The following is an 18,901-nucleotide window of genomic DNA, read 5'->3' on the forward strand; positions in this document are numbered from 1 at the left end:
TCTGAGAAGTCAACTTGTACAAATATGTTAGTGTCTTCATTTTCTTCTCTGATCACAAATATGATAATCCTGATTGGCTAGTATGTTCTCATTTTAATCAAGTGATCAGAAGTAGTGAATCTTCTCATTTTTTTCATAAGTCCAAATATTTATTCATGGATCACCACAGCGTTCATGTTCGATGTTTCAGAGTACTGTCCATACGCTATCCAGACTAATGCTATAGTGGCGTTTGCTTTACTCTTCTTACAACTACTGTCTACATCCTTATATACATCAGTGGCTGTTTCAATAGTTTAGGCAGCACATGATCTTCACCTAAATATTACTAAGAATTTCTTCTTCTGCTAATGAATGTCGAAGTATTACAGCAGTAACCTCCTGATATTTCTTCAGTCCATACAGGTACTTTTGTTAGATGTGGCACTTGGATTTCTGCTGACAACACTAGTTAAACCAGTTCCAGATTAGAATTAATAATCATATTTAAATATATAACATAAATAAGACCAGTCATTTATGCAAGTATTTCTTAAGGTCCTGGTGGGCATATAATCTCTTAATTGTATTGATTTTAGGCTAGGTCAGAAGATAACTTACCTCATGTGGAATCCTCGCTTTTTTTATAAGGACCCATGTACAAAAGCTGACATTACCCATTTTTAAAACATGCGTTGTAAACTTGGCTTCATTTTACGAACTAAAATAACTAATTAAGAAGTATTCTCTACTGTAATAAATAGTAAAATGATCATTCAATAATAACCATGCAAAATGACAATAACAGTTTTCAATTTCACAATAGAATATAGCGAACCAGCCATATTCGTACATTATCACAAGCTGCTGTGCATTGCTACACTGGCTTTCTGATACTTTCATAGTGATTTCCAACAGTTGGCAGCACTAGCGCATGATGAAAACGTAGAACATCCACAGATGTGTACAACAGGTTTCCATTGGGATAAAAGATTTCTGTTGCAGCTAACACACAGTAAAAGTTAATGTACACAGTTGTAGCCACAGTACCTGAAAGGGATATAAACCAATATCTCGAGAAGAAATGAGATGTTCATCTGCTCACAATTCTAAATAAAAACTCGATATTTTATCTAAATTTCATAAACGGAAATTTATGGCTTAAAACGAACCTAACACAAAGTTTACGTAATGCGTTTTAACCTCTACATACTCTTTAAAATTTCGTGCAATCCTTTACTTAATTTGATGCGGAACAGTAATTATTGTGAATGACAAAAAGAAATTCAGTTCTTTATCGAGGAAAGACGTCAGACTGTATGTAAAATGTGGAAACATCAAATTTTTTCACCTCTTAATTTTCTTAAAATTAGATGATAAGTATTTCATAGCAGCCGGCGAGTTCACATGGACAGAACTGGGCACATTGTGTGCAACTGTTCGACGGACGTAAAAATCGATAACTTGAGAACAAACTGGGATATCATTCTGCTCCCAGTTTTAAATAAAATCTCGATATCTTATCTACATTTACATATAGACTAAAATCGAAAATACGCAACGTTTATGCAATGCGGTTTTACCTCTGCAAACTCGTTAAAATTTTATGGAATGCTTTATTTAATTTGGTGCAGCACAGTAGCTATGATGTAAAAAGGAAACAAATGCAGTCCTTTAACGAGTGAAGATATCAGCCTGTAAGATTTGCAAAAATCAAATTTTTTCACTTAAAAGTTTTCTTAAAATCGGGTTTAAGTATTTCATAGCGACTGGGATTCTGTTTCTCAGCACGGGTAGAGGCATTAGGCAAACAGCACAGCGACAATGAAACCACTCTGAGCGTTGAATGTAGAGAGCACGTCTGTAGTAGTCAAAGGTTGAATTTTGTAATAAATAGTTAAACGTTACGTGGCTTAATTTTTTTTAAAAAGTTTGGGTAGCAGCAGAAATTGAGCTCGACCCGACAAATTGACAGTCAGTGCACTTGACCACAGGGATATGGCACTGATTTGTCAGCTTCTAAAATCCTTCATGCTCTACGCTTGCACAATACTTTACACTCAATGCTCAAAATGGAAATGGAAATGTCACGTGGCTAGGGCCTCCCGTCGGGTAAACCGGTTGCCGAGTGCAGGTCTTTTCGATTTGACGCCACTTTGGCGACCTGCGCGTCGATGGGGATGAAATGATGATGATTAGGACAACACAACACAAAGAATAATCTCGATACTGGTTTCTAGTTATAATGGAGAGAGCGCTTCCAAACATTTTTTGCTCATTTTATTTGCACACCAGCACGCATTAGAAGATGCACAGTGTAATTTTAGTGGATTTCTGGCTCTCATTTGAAGAGAAATGGCGTAACTGTAGTGTGATTTCCAGCTATCATTCGAAGAGATATGGCAGTCCTATAGTGCTCTATGTACAGTGTGCTACATCACATGAGCATGCCATCACTGTCCGCCACTGACTGTTTACTACTCTTTTAGTGATCAGACCTACTGCAGTAGACTTTGTAGCATAAATTTTAACATACTTTGTGAGAATATCATATAGTGCTGCTACATACTGAACTCCACATCTAGATGAGGATAATGGTCCTGTAGTATCTACTGAAACGATTTCTAGTAGTTTTGTTGGTATAATAGGATACAATGCTGTGCGACAGCATTTGTATGTGGGTTTTGCTTTTTGACCCGTAAGACATGTTTTAAGTAGCTGTTGTATGTGTGTCCTCATCCTAGGGAAATAACAACACAAATTGATCTTTCTGGTACACTTACATGCAGTGACCCCATACATTATGTGAGTGCCAAATTAATGCAACCTCAGATGCGACTGAAATACAACACATGTGTCAGATTGTGTAATGCATCTATAGAGTAGAACATCATTCTGTAGTTTATAGTGTTGTTTTCACGTATCTGTAGGATTTTTTAAAAGCAGTGTTCTAAAGAAATGCCAACACCGTCGAGCATTCTGCGAATCAGCCATATTTTTTACACATATCTAAATAATAATGGCGGAGTAAGACACTGTAATCAGTGTTTTATCCTACAAGTTCTACGATTTTGGTAAACCTTGTGGCAGTCACGACAGAGCATCTGCTATAATAGTATCTTTTCCTTATTTGTGAATGATCTCAAAACCTTACTCTTGTAAAAACAGTAACCAACGCACAGCTGGAGTAATTTGCATGACATAAGAAAGCTTAACGTCTGATGATCACAGAGAAGCTTGATATTTTTGTCATAAATACAACAAAAGGCCAAAACCACTGGTCATACTTAGACACTGAGCGGCTAGCAAGACTAATAACATCAATATCTTGTCATCTTCTTCATTCACTTGAAATAAGCAGACTCCCAAACCAGTAATGAGGCATCAGTCACTAGGCAAAATCTTTGCTCGTATCTGGATGACATAATATATCTGTTAACTGAAGCATCTTTTGTTGCATCACAATCTTTTTTTGCAGTCGTTTGTCCACGTCCACTTTGCATTTTTCTCCAATAAACTTAACAGAGCAGTACTATTTAAAAGCTCATTTGGCACCAACTGTTGAAAATGTGAACACAAGCCGAAAAATGCCTTAACCTGCTTTTAGTGTCGGTATTATTCCTGTAGATGAAATTATGTTACCAAGAAACTTAATATTGTCCCTTACAAGTTTCGGCATGTGCGGATTTGATGTAACCTTTAATTAATAATATTTGTCTAATGTCCTTTCTATGAAATCTACATGCCCTTTGCAGACGTGGGTGGCTATTAATAAATCATCAACGTATAATTTGGCTCTGTTCTGTAATTCAGGTCTAGGATAGTATTTAAGGAAGTAGTGTATACGCCCAAATTTACGTTTAAACGAAATGGCAGAACACAAAATTGGTAGCTTCTTCCTCTGATGATGAAGGCAGTATATTTTCTAGATTAGCGAGACTTACCTACCAGTATGAATGTCTCAAATTTATGCTGGTAAGATATTTAATTCCATAGAACTTCTGTGACTGTTGATCCAAGTTTCTAGGTTGGGTTCTCAGAGACCTAATGATCTTATTAATGACCCTCACACTTTTCCACAGCTAATGGTGGAATACAGTAAGGTGAAAACAAAGCCTCAGTATTTTCGACTCGATCACCTGCTTTATCTCATTTGCGACTACTGCACTCTTAGTCCATGGGATAGAATACATGTTAAGACAATAGATTTCATGGTGGCAAACTCCTGTTTGGTACTGGCATGTGGTGATAATACCAGATCCGTTTCCAAATACATGTACATACTTTAATAGCAATTCTTTTGATTCCAATTTCTGCAATCACTCAATGGCAGTAGACTCTAGAAACACACTCATTACTTGATTTTCAATATTTATTAGAGTTTGGAGGTATTCTACTGGTGTATGTTGTCTTTGTCTTAAATAATTCTACTCTTAAGCAGTGGCATTATTTACCATGCTCTATTTTTACTTCACTTGATTAACTACAGTCCTTTGGCTTTCGACATTTAGAAAGCATTTGCCTAATGAGAAGTCAAGCACTGTATCCTTATCTTACAGGAAATCAATAGTAAATTTGCATTCTACTATGAGTCCACTTGTAATTAGGAATGGGCATTCGTCAATTCATTTCCTATTTTAAAATCCACCTGCATTTGCATCTTGACAATGCATGATTTAACACCAATAGCTCCTATGATTTTTACAGTTTTGTACTGGATACATTGGTACTTTCGTGACCCCACGAATCTATTAAACAAATTAGAGGACGTAATGCTCGCCATATCATCCATACCTATTACAAACGTAATCGTTATTTTTCCTATTATGCATGTACAGTGGTTTGGACAGTATCTTCACTCTGAACATGGCATTTAAAATGTTCTGTAGTTAATTCCTTCCCAATGCCTGTATCATTGTTGATCCTTGTTGTAACATAACAGATTCTCTGTATTATTTACATTGTGCTCGGTCCACCCCACCGTCAACATTTGATGGACATTGCAGCTGCACTTAATTTGGTGACCCCAAATTAGTGTCTGAGGCTCTCCCACCATGTCAGTAATGTTTACAACAGAGCTTTGTGTGTGCCAGTCGTCTTAAAAAGTACTGTTTTGTACCGGAATCTCAAGCACATTATAATTGCTATGTTTAGGTGATTGGTTGAGATTCCTCATTTCAGGATTTCACGTATTGTTGTTGTGTTTGTTATTATGGTTCTGCCAGAGCCTATTACCGTTACCATAATAATCTGGATGATAGCAGTGGACCATGACTAATCTGCTGCCCATTATGCATGGAGGTGGACCTGGCTGCATCATGTCCGTCCTGCTGTGGTTGTACCACTGGGTGCACTGCAGAGAGGATTATACCGCCCACTGCTGTTATTGTTATTCGATTTCGAACTCCTTGTATAAGACCAAGTGAGTCCAGTCAGGACTTACAATGTTCAAGATTGGTTTCAGTAACATGGCTATTTTGTCCCTGAGATCCAGCAGCAGTATTGCCTTTAATATTCTTAGAATGTCCCAATTACATACGGGCTCTTCCCAATATCTTGCTTTATGTAGGTGCTTTTCAAAGTACTTGCGGAGGCTACCCTCTTTACTCTTAAAGGATTCTGTTGGGTTGTTTTGGGGAAGGAGACCAGACAGCGAAGTCATCGGTCTCATCGGATTAGGGAAGGACGGAGAAGAGAGTTGGCTGTGTCCTTTGAAAGGAACCATCCCGGCATTTGCCTGGAGCGATTTAGGAAAATCACGGAAAACGTAAATCAGGATGGTCAGACGCGGGATTGAACCATCGTCCTCCCGAATGCGAGTCCAGTGTCTAACCACTGCGCCACCTCGCTCGGTCTTAAGGTATTCTGTATTCAAGACCTTCTTTTGGAGTATTTCCTGGATCACCCAGGACAGTACTTAGCGAAGAATGCTTGCTCATATTCTGTCTAATTATGATAATTCTCTGCGGTCTCAGTAGCCCAGAAGTCGGCCTCCCACTGAATGCAATGAAGTAAATTCTTTGTTGATCAGTACACAACCTCAGTCACACACCTCTGAAGGACCTTTGAAGACAAGGAGAGAACACTTTTTTATCCTGAGTCAACAGCAGAAATTGCCTATGCTTTGGTAAGCTTTTACTCAACAGAACAGATGGCAATTGAGGTGCTGCCCCCATCCAGTACAATACAGGTTTAGGTTGACATACCTGTGTGACTTAGATCGATATGACTAATATTTTGCTCTTCTACTCTGACAAGAGAAGGCAGTGAATCAATTACTTTCTGTTTCACCAATGTTAGCTCCTGCTGGATGTCACTAATTTGCGATATAAGATTAGCCTGCCACTAGAATAAGACGTTGCCTAGAGCCATGGCAATTTGGCTTAAGTCTTTTTCCCAGAATGCCTCTATGAGATAATACTTCGTTAACTGTCTGCTTAAAAACAAACAACAGTTCTGAATTTGATTCGACCCATTATAAATGGTTTCTGAAAGCCTGCGACTGTAGATACAATAGGTTTGTTTATAAATAAATAAATCTTCTGCTACCAGTCACTATTTTTCTTTATTTTACTATATATTTTACTATATAGTGCGAATAGTAAAATATATATATTTTACTATATAGTGCGAATAGTAAAATAAAGAAAAATCGTGACTGGAAGCAGAAGATTTATTTATTTATAAACAAACCTATTAACAGTTCTGAATTTAACTTTTCGGTAATATTGGTTTTCCCACAGAATAATCTTTCTTAAATCTTTGTCTTTGAGTGTCTAATTACTCTTTAATCTCAGCCTCAGTCTCTACTTTTGGCTCTACCTTGTAAACAGACTCTTTAATAAAAGTTTGCTCATCAGGTAATTGTACCATTTTCCAGGCAAGTCTATGTATGCATCTTTCAGTGCAACAATTTCGGCAATTATTGCATTTTGATGAGTTAACATCTCATTTTGTTGTAATGTCAGATTTGATACAGTGGTTGTCAGACCTGTTATTTGAAAGGAAATCTCATTACTCATAGGTGGCACTTGTTTTGACATAGGTTTTGTCATATTCATTACATGGTTGAGTATGACAGTATTTGCATCTGATATATAGCTGGCGGCTGAATTAACCATAGGATTAACAACTTCTCTTTCATAACATCATTCAGTTTCATGAGCTGAAGAGTTTACACAATCTATAGTCATGTCAGCAAATTTGTCTTCTTTCGCATTAAATTCTATTTCATGAAGCGTTTCAGATTCCATTTTCGAGAGGATCCTAATCTCTACCATAACATGTAAAATGACTGAAATCACGTACATGAAACAACGTAACCCATGTTAATATCATCACAAAAATAATTGATATTGCTGAGCAAGACTGTTCTAGAAAGACGACATTACGAGAGGAAACACCGAAGCATCATTGCACCATAATGCATGCTGCACAGATCAGATTTTCGCTACTGTTAATGTTAATTACTATAGAAATTTCAAATTTTAATCTACTAAGCAAAATCATGCTGAAAATGAGTGCAGATGATACATGTATTCACCCTATTCACATACAAGGGAAATAAACAATGTGGCCCTTACCTTTTCTTTTACGACAGAGTGTAGATAGCAGATGTCCAACACTTTTAAAATTTTCTTGTTAATACAGCTATACATTTTTGGTTTGTTTACATTAGTTTTTTATATTTTCCTTCGCATTCTCACGCAGTTTATCAGATTAATTTCTTCAGTGCCTGAAAATTTTTTGTTGGTCATGAAACACATACAATAAATTAGAACTACATTATAAAATTTGTGTATCATCTACATAAAAGCTATATAATGTCCAATCACAGTCGTCAATGCAATGTATGCACCCAAAGAATGAATGTGTAATAAAATGACCAAACTTGTATCATCTGAAAGTTAATTGTTTGGGGGTGTGATAAATCACAGTGACCACAGAAGAAGCACATTAAAGACACGGATAATCATAATTTTAATGTTAACTTGTATTAAGAACCCTACTAGACGAAATATAGCTCCATTATCTGCTATTTTCTGATTTCTTTTATGGTCAGATGCAGAAAAGTTTGGTACAGTGGACCACAATAATATGAAGTATAGTGCAACAAATTATTTGCATTACACAGAAACATTAATCGGACTTTGTAATAAGAAATTAAATTTAGATAGCAAGGTTTGACTTGTAAAAATGCAAATGTGTATATGATGGTGCACTGATGGTGTGCAATTGACATGTCACCAAACCCATAGCATCTCAATGAAATTAAATAGGTGGAAGAGAAAGAAACTCTGCATACGTCATCACTAAAGGAATATGAACTACTTGCTCCTAAATAAAAGTATAAAGGAATTTACGATAACATTAGTGTTACAATCAAAATTACAGAGAGAAGGAAATGCATCCTTATATGAAGACAGTGGCAAGACAAGAGGTAATGAGAAGGAGACTTTACATGGCTCAATTGCTTTGATAAATATGAAACACTTGATTACAGAAGCGATACTAATCATTTGCGACGATGCAGATTGCAATTTGATCTCTGACTTCACGAGATGTATTAATTTGTTTCAGTATGCGTCTGTTTACACTATGATAAGTGGATCACACTATCCCACATACATGCACACATGGATGCATACTTATTTACAAACAAATAAAACCACTCCATCTCTACACCCAAGTGAATAGTGTGAGTACTGCATCCTCACAAATTATCCACGTTACGTCATGTGTGACATTCTGATTTTCAGCTGCAATAGAGCACCTCATGGCCTTATACCTGAATATGAACTTCGGACATATCCAGAGTATGAGGTGGAGTACTGCCAACATCACTGTGCAGGCATTCCAAATGATTTTCAGTTGTGAGAGCCATTGAGATCACACGGTGCTAACCCATTACCGGTCTTTGGGTGGCACCTATCACTGTAAGGTGTGCATAAATTTTGGATTTAAGACCAACAAACCTTTCGATCCGCGACCCATACGTTTTGTCTTTCACTAGACAAACAATCATGTTGCTTACAGGCGTTATATTATAAGGATTAATATTCACATAACCAGAGGTTTTGAAAATGTTAGAGTGACACCGTATTTCTCCATATGGATTGTAACCTCTTGCCCAAGAGAGGAATCTGCCCACATCCATGAGTTTTTTGTTTTTTTAACTCATGATGGAAATATGAGGGGTTTGGATAGGGGACGTATGTGTCACGTCCGCTGTTCCCCGCACACACTCTAGAATTTAACTTAAACTTCTGCAAGTAAATGTACATCCAGTCCATATAAAGTTTTGCATAACACCTAAATCAGAGATGCTCATCTCCTGTCAAAAACCCACCACATCATTGCAAGTAAAATTACAGGAAAATGCAGTTGTGTTGGGCAATGTGGTGTAATTAAGTTTCTCCATCGAATCCAGATATTTGTACGAGAAAATCCGTTTCTCGAGGCTGAAACTTACTAAAACTGGGACGTGTAGCCCGCGTGAGGTGCATGTCTCCCTTATGCATGACTTCAGCAAGTTTCTGAAGTGGTGCATGCATGAATCTTGGCGAGTTCAGGAAGTGCAGCAAAATATATTTGGTGATTCACTTGGAACATGAAATTTCTTTTTCAGTGCTTTGAGGTAGGTCACTAACCTGATCCTTGCACAAACTAAAATCAGCCAAGTGTGTAACAAGGAAATGAAACTCATACCCACTCATATTGTGGAAGAATACACGTATGTGCCACGGCAGCTAAGACTGAACCCATTGTATGCTACACTGCACAACAGAGATGACAATGTTCCCTGCACAGAGTTTCAGCTTCTTTATCCAATGGCAGCCCACAAATATAGCAGTTACCTGCTTTCTCAAATAATGTTACATTTCCCTGCGATCTGGTATTGAGGATGTAGGTGTGTTAAATTGTGTCAGCAATAAATTGTATCAAATTTTCATGCGAGTTGTTCAAGCTTAGAAAGCAGAATTTTCCTGAAATATGGTTCAAAATGATTAACACTGCAATTTTATGTGCATTGTAATCGAAAATTATAAAAACATTCAAAGCTTCCCAAGATCTGAAATGAAGTAGAAATTATAACCTCTGTTAAATACGTTCGCTAGGTCCTTATTTTAGCCTGCTGTTGCGGCCGAGGGGTTCTAGGCGCTTCAATCCGGAACCGCGCTGCTGCTACGGTCGCAGGTTCGAATCCTGCCTCGGACATGAATGTGTGTGATGTCCTTAGGTTAGTTAGGTTTAAGTAGTTCTAAGTCTAGGGGTCTGATGACCTCAGATGTTAAGTCCCATAGTGCTGAGAGTCATTTTTTTTCTTTATTTTAAAACAAAGGACAACTCTCGCTGACTTCTGTTCTACCACTTACTTCCTATTGTCTCCCCTGTCTGCATGGAAACCAGAAGGTAAGTAATTATTACGAATTATAAGTAATTAAAAACTTAATTTACTTTGTTTAATATTACTAATATTTTGTCCTAAGCTGGTTTCGAATGTATTACGGGATTGTAATAAAAAAAAACTTTGATTCTTTCCACATCCCAAAGACTTCTCTCCAAGGGATCCATGGAAAACGTTAAATGTAATGTAATGTAACAGAGGAACAAAAACGACGTTGGTGTTACTAATACAGTGACGCTGTTGATCGGCCGCCACTGCTGGAGCCTAAAATGCATATTACATTATCATAAAAAGAATTTGCCTTTTCCCAAAATTTGGCTTTCGAAGTTTGATCAATTTCAACATTTATATTTCTTTCGACAAAACGGAGATTGTTTCCAGTAATTCCTGAAACCTTAGTCATATATCACTCTATTAGTAGGGGACCTACAACCACTGATTGTGCCGCTTTTTAAATCTGCTTCGTCATTAAGATAATTCCGTCTTCTCTCCTTCTAATCATATAAAACAAATAATATTTAATCATTTACAAGAGAGAAGAGTAATTGTAATGGCGAGACTGCAATACAGCTTGTAAATGTCTTACACCGTTTCTTTTATGTTTAGTCCAGTATACAAAAGGAGTCGTGAAAATGACAGGAATGACTCCATTGAACCGAAAATAGAAGGAATGGAATAGGAAAAAAAACGGACAGGAACCGTGATTCAGAATTACAACACAACAATATTTAAGGTAAGGACAGGAGAAATTATTTTCCTTATCTGAAGTGCATACAGATTTTGACATTGAGATTTTCATCCATGAAAAATAAAAGAAATTCTTAACCATATGTAAGGTAAATTTTATGATGCAACAATTTCTTCTGATCACAAGATGACCCTTCTTCTAACAAATATTATGTCGTGGCGAAGTCACACCACATTGCTATATCATGATGTTTCATAGTTGATATAGATAAAAGTGAGTGTTAAGCTCTGTTACCAGGTAGATACTTTTTCAAATCATAAATCATTTAAAATTATTTTATACTTTTTTGTTCGAATTTTGTGTTATAGTACAAATATGAAAGAACACAAAAACGGCTATAGAAGAAAACAGTACCACGAAGCTTAACAAGGTACAAAGCAAAAACGCTAACATGTTAAAAATTCACGCAGTTTAGAACACTAGTATCGCGCTCTGAAAGCGATGCAAATATTTCAACTGATAATCTTTTACGTGAGGTTGACGCTAACCTAGGCAATCCTTTACGTAATGTAACTGTTCCGCATGAAGACGCTTTATGTGAAGAAATGTTCCAGTGGATGATACTTCAGGTAAATCGAAATAAATAAGCAAACAAGTGAGCCGATTACACTGTTATTATGAATTCTTCAAGCAACAGAAGAAAACAAAAGTACTTAGAACTGAAGCACAATAGATTTTTAACAATTTATTAACACAACAGAACAGAATGTTAGATGATTTGCAAAAACAATCCAATGATGTAGAATTGACTGCTAATTTTTATATGTTTCACAGTTAAAGAATGAACAGTGCAAGCAAGTTGTTAATGAAACTTCAGAATAGTTTTTGGAGAACGATGTACAAATTAATGATAAATTAAATTCATAATTGGAATGAGTCGTAAGTGAAACAAACACAGTCACTGTATCTAAGGGAGACAATTCTAACGAATTGGTGAAGTCCAAATTGGCAACAATAAAAGTAACAGTAAGGAAAGATTTGACAGAATGGTGTGACCAAGTTACTGCAAAAATTACAACAATGCAACGAGAATAGCCTGCCATTTGGGCCACAGTTCAAGGTATCCTGTAATCTGCTGATAACAAATGTGATAGTCATAGCAGTCCTACTGGATATTACGACATGAAAGATAATGCAATGAATTTCGGTTATTTTATTGCCAAGCTGTACACCATAAGAAGTTGGAGTAACTCCTACAATATCTGCCATACTTCTAGAAGAAAGTTTAATTAAGTACAGACAGTTCCAAGTCTTTTTGCCAGATAAGGTTGTACCACATCCTTTTGAGTTTATAAAGACTTTCAAAGGTCATGGATTGAACAACAAAATACCCGCTTCAAAACAAGATATCATAATGATGGCGCCCTTTGGGCCGCTGACACAGCAGAACTTTGCCAAACATACGAACAATTTGAAATAGCATTTCTATCTATGTACTGGTCAGAAAGACTTAGAAAACAGATGTCCAATCCTGAGCCTTTCCATACTAAACAGGGTAATCTCCATAGATATTTGGAGAAATACTTAAAAAAGACTTGCTTTTGGGATGAGCTATTTCTCGTAGAATTGTGTTCAGAATTCTGAACCATTTTAGACATTTACGAGAAAATAGCATATGTCCTGGACGAACGACTTAGAACATATTATGTCAATACTAGACTCGATATATTTGACACGTGAAGACGTAAAAGTCAGTAATAATATGAGCAGCGGCTACAATAATGCCCACAGAGCCACAGCACATCTCGGCCGAATGACAGTCACACTTCACACGTGACATCACCTCCCTTGTCACCCGGGTATGATGCACAACATGCTCACTACCACCCTTCTTTTCCCGAAATATGTCAAACTATATCCAGTAAAGAAGGCAACAGCGCCTACCATCATCAGAAAATTCTTAGGGACCACATGTCGACAGCTGGTGACCCTGTCGCATTGCTAACAGATAATGCTCCAAACTTTACATGCAAAACATGGAAAGATTTCCTACGGGACTGTAACATCAAACACATTTTTATATCAACATTTTACCTACAAAGTAATCCGACTGAATGTGTTTTGCAGAGAATTTATTAATTTTGTACCAACGTACGCAGGTACACAACATAACTTTGATAGCATCTAATGAACCACTTGAGCACACCATAGACAACTTACCAATTTACACAAATCTAGATAGACCCTCAGATCTCTTAATGAACAGTAAAGTAGTTAACTATTGGATAACCCACTGCCGCACCTGCCAGAGGAAAAGGTAAGCAATACATTGATTGTACTCGCTAGACAGGCTGGAATTCGAAAGCATGCCCGTGACAAAATGTTGAGGTGTGTACAAGAATATTCAGTAGGACAAACTGTATTGTTAAAATCACATCCGAAGTCTTCAGCCTTACAGAAAAGAAATAGTAAATGGCAACTGCTGTACACAGGACCATGTAAGATAATCCAGGTCTCGCATCCAGGGAGCTACCTTTTTGGCTTTCCTGAAAACTAACAAAATTAAAGGACTTTACAGTCATCATGTTGATGCACGATTAGTAGTGATGACCGCTTTCCTTTGAACTGAGAAAATGTACAAAGTGTAAATCTTTAATTATTAATTCATCATGAAAGTATGCTCTAAGCAGTTTCTTATCTGAGTAGTTTTACTGTGGTGTACCAATTTATGTACAGTGAGTGCTGGATAAAAAACTGAATTATTTTGCCTGAAATTTGCAAAAAAAAAAAAGTGTTTACATGTAACTAGATGAATCAGAAAGAAGAAAACTGTACATATATACTGCAAGAGGATATAATTCTTGTATTGTATGTTCATATGTAGCACTGATGCATACTGAAGATAAAGAAGCGCAGTAATGCGAAACTAGAATATGGTCTGAAAAGAGACTCTTATTTTTTTGATCTACAGGAGCAGATTTTTTTAAAGTTATCTCTACTTGTCTAATAGCCGAAGTTAGTACTTGTATGTGTACATATTAACCGTTGTGAATATTCAATGGTTATTTGACCATGACATTAAAGTGACTGAAGATAATATGAGCTTCAAGCAGGACACTAAATGTAAATATTTATGATATGATATCTTTTGGTATAGCAGCACTATTCTCTAATACTTTGTACAAACAATCCTGTCGGAGGAACATTCGCAACTGAACATTATACCAGAGGTTGAAAATACCGCTACAGTTGTAAGGTTCTTTTTATTTAACACACGATCGGCTTCGGGCGTCCACCGCGGCAGTCGGGGTCACAACACAAAGATGGGCGTATAAGAGCCCGAAACCGGCCGTATGTTAAATAAAAAGAACCTTACAACTGTAGCAGTATTTTCAACCTCTGGTGTAATGGTTTGTGTTTGTGAAATCAAAATTCATGAGCCTGGATGAGGCAAATTTCTAGTCCATTAACTATAAATAAAAATAGTTAAGTGATGGACGAATATGTAAGCGTGGAAGTTTTATCTGCAATAAGACATGGTGCCCCTCTGATTGAGCAAAACCTTTGAATTTCATTTGCATTTGCAAGTATTTCGCAGATGCATGTGGTAGTTATTCTGCTTCGAGCAGATGAATCAGATTTGAGAATAGGTAAGAACATGTTGTCCAAACTTTAAGTCGTGCCGATTCCGTATAATGGTATATCTTTAAAGTGGGATTGGCTCAGTCCAGTCCTTAGCTCACCGAAATAAACGGTACTTTACACAATGTATATATTTTTGCAAATAACAAGAAAATACTGTAACGAAAGATGTGAGACATGTCCTCCACGTAAATGTAATGTAAAAATTTTTTAGTTCCAAAAAGACGAATGACGCCTTTAGGCACTGTTTTGAAATATGTTCACGTAACGTAAATGATAAAACGTTAAAGAGAGAACCAGTGTCGAAGCTATTGTGAAACGTGTTCTTACACCTAAAAAAAAGTGCAACTAAATATTTGTGACTGGTATAAGGGTATTAATGTACTGGGTTACATTTGAGTGAAATCCTGTGTCTGGCATGTGCTGTGTACTGCAAACCAGACAGTTTCACTGATGCAGCCGCTTCAAACTGGTGAAAACTTTAGTTACCTGGGTTGTATCCTGTGAGTCTCCAGTTGCCTGTATTTCGGTGAGCAGAAGAGCGATGTCCTTAAGCAGATTGTAGAGGAATCCTACACAAGAATGCACACGAACGCAGTAGCCACTGCCCTGTTATCTGTGAACCTTAGCCACGTAGGTACCTGGCGACAAACACAATGCTGCAAGAGAAATTTGGCTGTCAGCACTGTGTCGCACAAGCTGCATCATTAAAAGAGATTCAAAGGACTAGATCATGGGTTAATACGAAAACAGGTTTAATAAGGACCCTTATTTTTCCTATAATGAACCATAATAAAATACGAGACTGATTGAATACATATTCTGCTGTGCAGTACACGAGGAACTAATGAATTTCTCTACAGAACAAAACAAATTTTTTTTTAAAAAAAACCTCTAATGATGTCCCCTAGTAACAATTATAGTGTGCAGATTCCCTAATTCTATACATATCTCTATTTTGATTTATAGGAAAAGTTTGAGTTTTTTTGCAATAATAACTTTTATTTTAGTATAACCATTATGCGTTGTGCAAAGACATTTCTGATTCCACTATGCAACTGTTTCATGAAACTGGCCCATGCTGGACACTTCGTATCTGTGTGAGTGATCACCTGGTTGATTTGTGATGCAACATCTCAGTCCAATCCTCCAACTCCTACACTTCTAATTAGCAGCATCCGACAGTCACATGACACCTGTCCGTAAGTCCATTTTGCCGATTGTTAAAAATGTGTTAACCAGCCTATTTCAGAGTCTGTGTAGCTGACCAATGACACTAATCTTAGCCTTTATCAAATGTCAGTCTAACAGTTGTTTACTTGTGTCAGTTACACAAACATTTGCGCGAAATTAAAAATCATAAATTTATGAATTATAAAAGAAAGCTTTGTAACTATGCATGCACGTACGCATAAAATATAATGTACACTGATGAAAAACGCCGCAATTCCTAGAAGCAGTTGTGCGACAGAAACGTAAAATGGTAGGCGTGTTTCTAGATCTGAAAACTGATGCTTATTTAAATTTCGCATCAGTGTGCTAGTAGCGCCACTATGAGGATGCAAATCAGGTTTGCTTTAAATAAACAAGGGTCGTGAGCATCAGTTACTTTTGAGATTGGACGTGGTAGGTTGATGTTATTCATGAATGTCTTTGAGGCGACAAAGACACAATTATATACATCCTACTGAGTTTGAACGAGGCTAGAGAAGATGGATGTTCTTTCTGTGATACTGCAGAAAGACTTGGACACGAATGTAACCACAGTAAGCGATCACTGCCAGCGGTAGTCACGACAATGTACAGTCGCCACGTGCACTACCGAGTGGGAAGACCGTCATGTTCGGTGGACAGCTCTGGAGCATTGTAGTGCATCTGCAGCAGAAAGCTGAGCACTACAGTGACATGACGAACTGTTAGAAATCGGTTAATTCAGGGACAGCTCCAAGTCAGATGCTTTGTAGTGTGCATTCCACTGACCCCAAACCACCACCACTTGCGACTCCAGCGTTGTCAAGCGAGAGCTCATTGGAGGGCAAGGTGGAGGTCTATTGTGTTTTCTGATGAAAGCTGGTTCTGCCGCGGTGCAGGTGATGTTTGTGTGTTGGTTAGGAGGAGGTCAGTTGAGGACCTTCACACAAGCTAGACACACTGGACCTGCATCTGGAGTTGTAGCCCGGGGTGCGGTTTTATATGACAATAGGAGCACTCTCGTGGTTATCCCACGTACCCTGACTGCAAATCTGTACGTCAGTCTGGTGATTCGACCTGTTGTGCTGTCATTCATGAACAGCATTCCGGGGTATGTTTTCCAATGGGATAAGGCTGGCCCACATACCGCTGTTGTAACCCACCATGCTATACAGGGTGGTCCATTGATCGTGACCGGGCCAAATATCTCACGAAATAAGCGTCAAACGAAAAAAACTACAAAGAACGAAACTTGTCTAGCTTGAAGGGGGAAACCAGATGGCACTATGGTTGGCCCGCTAGATGGCGCTGCCATAGGTCAAACGGATATCAACTGTGTTTTCTTTTAATGGGAACCCCCATTTTTTTATTACATATTCGTGTAGTAAGTAAAGAAATATGAATGTTTTAGTTGGACCACTTTTTTCGCTTTGTGATAGATGGCGCTGTAATAGTCACAAACGTATAAGTACGTGGTAGCACGTAACATTCAGCCAGTGCGGACGGTATTTGCTTCGTGATACATTACCGGTGTTAAAATGGACCGTTTACCAATTGCGGAAAAGGTCGATATCGTGTTGATGTATGGCTATTGTGATCAAAATGTCCAACGGGCGTGTGCTTTGTATGCTGCTCGGTATCCTGGACGACATCATCCAAGTGTTCGGACCGTTCGCTGGATAGTTATGTTATTTAAGGAAACAGGAAGTATTCAGCCACATGTGAAACGTCAACTACGACCTGCAACAAATGATGATTCCCAAGTAGGTGTTTTAGCTGCTGTCACGGCTAATCCGCACATTAGTAGCAGACAAATTGCGCGAGAATCGGGAATCTCAAAAACGTCGGTGTTGAGAATGCTACATCAACATCGATTGCACCCGTACCATATTTCTATGCACCAGGAATTGCATGGCGACGACTCTGAACGTTGTGTACAGTTCTGCCACTGGGCACAAGAGAAATTACGGGACGATAACAGATTTTTTGCATGAGTTCTATTTAGCGACGGAGCGGCATTCACCAACAACGGTAACGTAAACCGGTATGATATGCACTACTGGGCAACGGAAAATCCACGATGGCTGCGACAAGTGGAACATCAGCGACCTTGGCGGGTTAATGTATGGTGCGACATTATGGGAGGAAGGATAATTGGCCCCCATTTTATCGATGGCAATCTAAATGGTCCAATGTATGCTGATTTCCTACGAAATGTTCTACCGATATTACTACAAGATGTTTCACTGCATGACAGAATGGCGATGTACTTCCAACATGATGGATGTCTGACACATAGCTCGCGTGCGATTGAAGCGGTATTGAATAGCATATTTCATGACAGGTGGCTTGGTCGTCGAAGCACCGTACCATGGCCCGCACGTTCACCGGATCTGTCGTCCCCGGATTTCTTTCTGTGGGGAAAGTTGAAGGATATTTGCTATCGTGATCCACCGACAACGCCTGACAACATGCGTCTGCGCATTGTCAATGCATGTACGTACATTGCGGAAGGCGAACTACTCGTTGGTGAGAGCAATGTCGTTACACGTATTGCCAAATGCATTGAGGTTGACGGACATCATTCTGAGCATTTATTGCGTTAATGTGGTATTTACAGGTAATCACGCTGTAACAGCATGCGTTCTCAGAAATGATAAGTTCACAAAGGTACATGTATCACATTGGAACACCCGAAATAAAATGTTCAAACGTACCTACGTTCTGTATTTTAATTTAAAAAACCTACCTGTTACCAACAGTTCGTCTAAAATTGTGAGCCGTATGTTTGTGACTATTACAGCGCCATCCATCACAAAGCGAAAAAAGTGGTCCAACTAAAACATTTATATTTCTTTACTTACTACACGAATATGTAATAAAGAATGGGGGTTCCTATTTTCAAAAACGCAGTTGATATCCGTTTGACCTATGGCAGCGCCATCTAGCGGGCCAACCATAGCGCCATCTGGTTTCCCCCTTCAAGCTAGACA

The sequence above is a fragment of the Schistocerca piceifrons genome, chromosome 5 (genome assembly GCF_021461385.2).
Source record: "Schistocerca piceifrons isolate TAMUIC-IGC-003096 chromosome 5, iqSchPice1.1, whole genome shotgun sequence".
In the NCBI taxonomy this organism is placed as follows: domain Eukaryota; kingdom Metazoa; phylum Arthropoda; class Insecta; order Orthoptera; family Acrididae; genus Schistocerca; species Schistocerca piceifrons.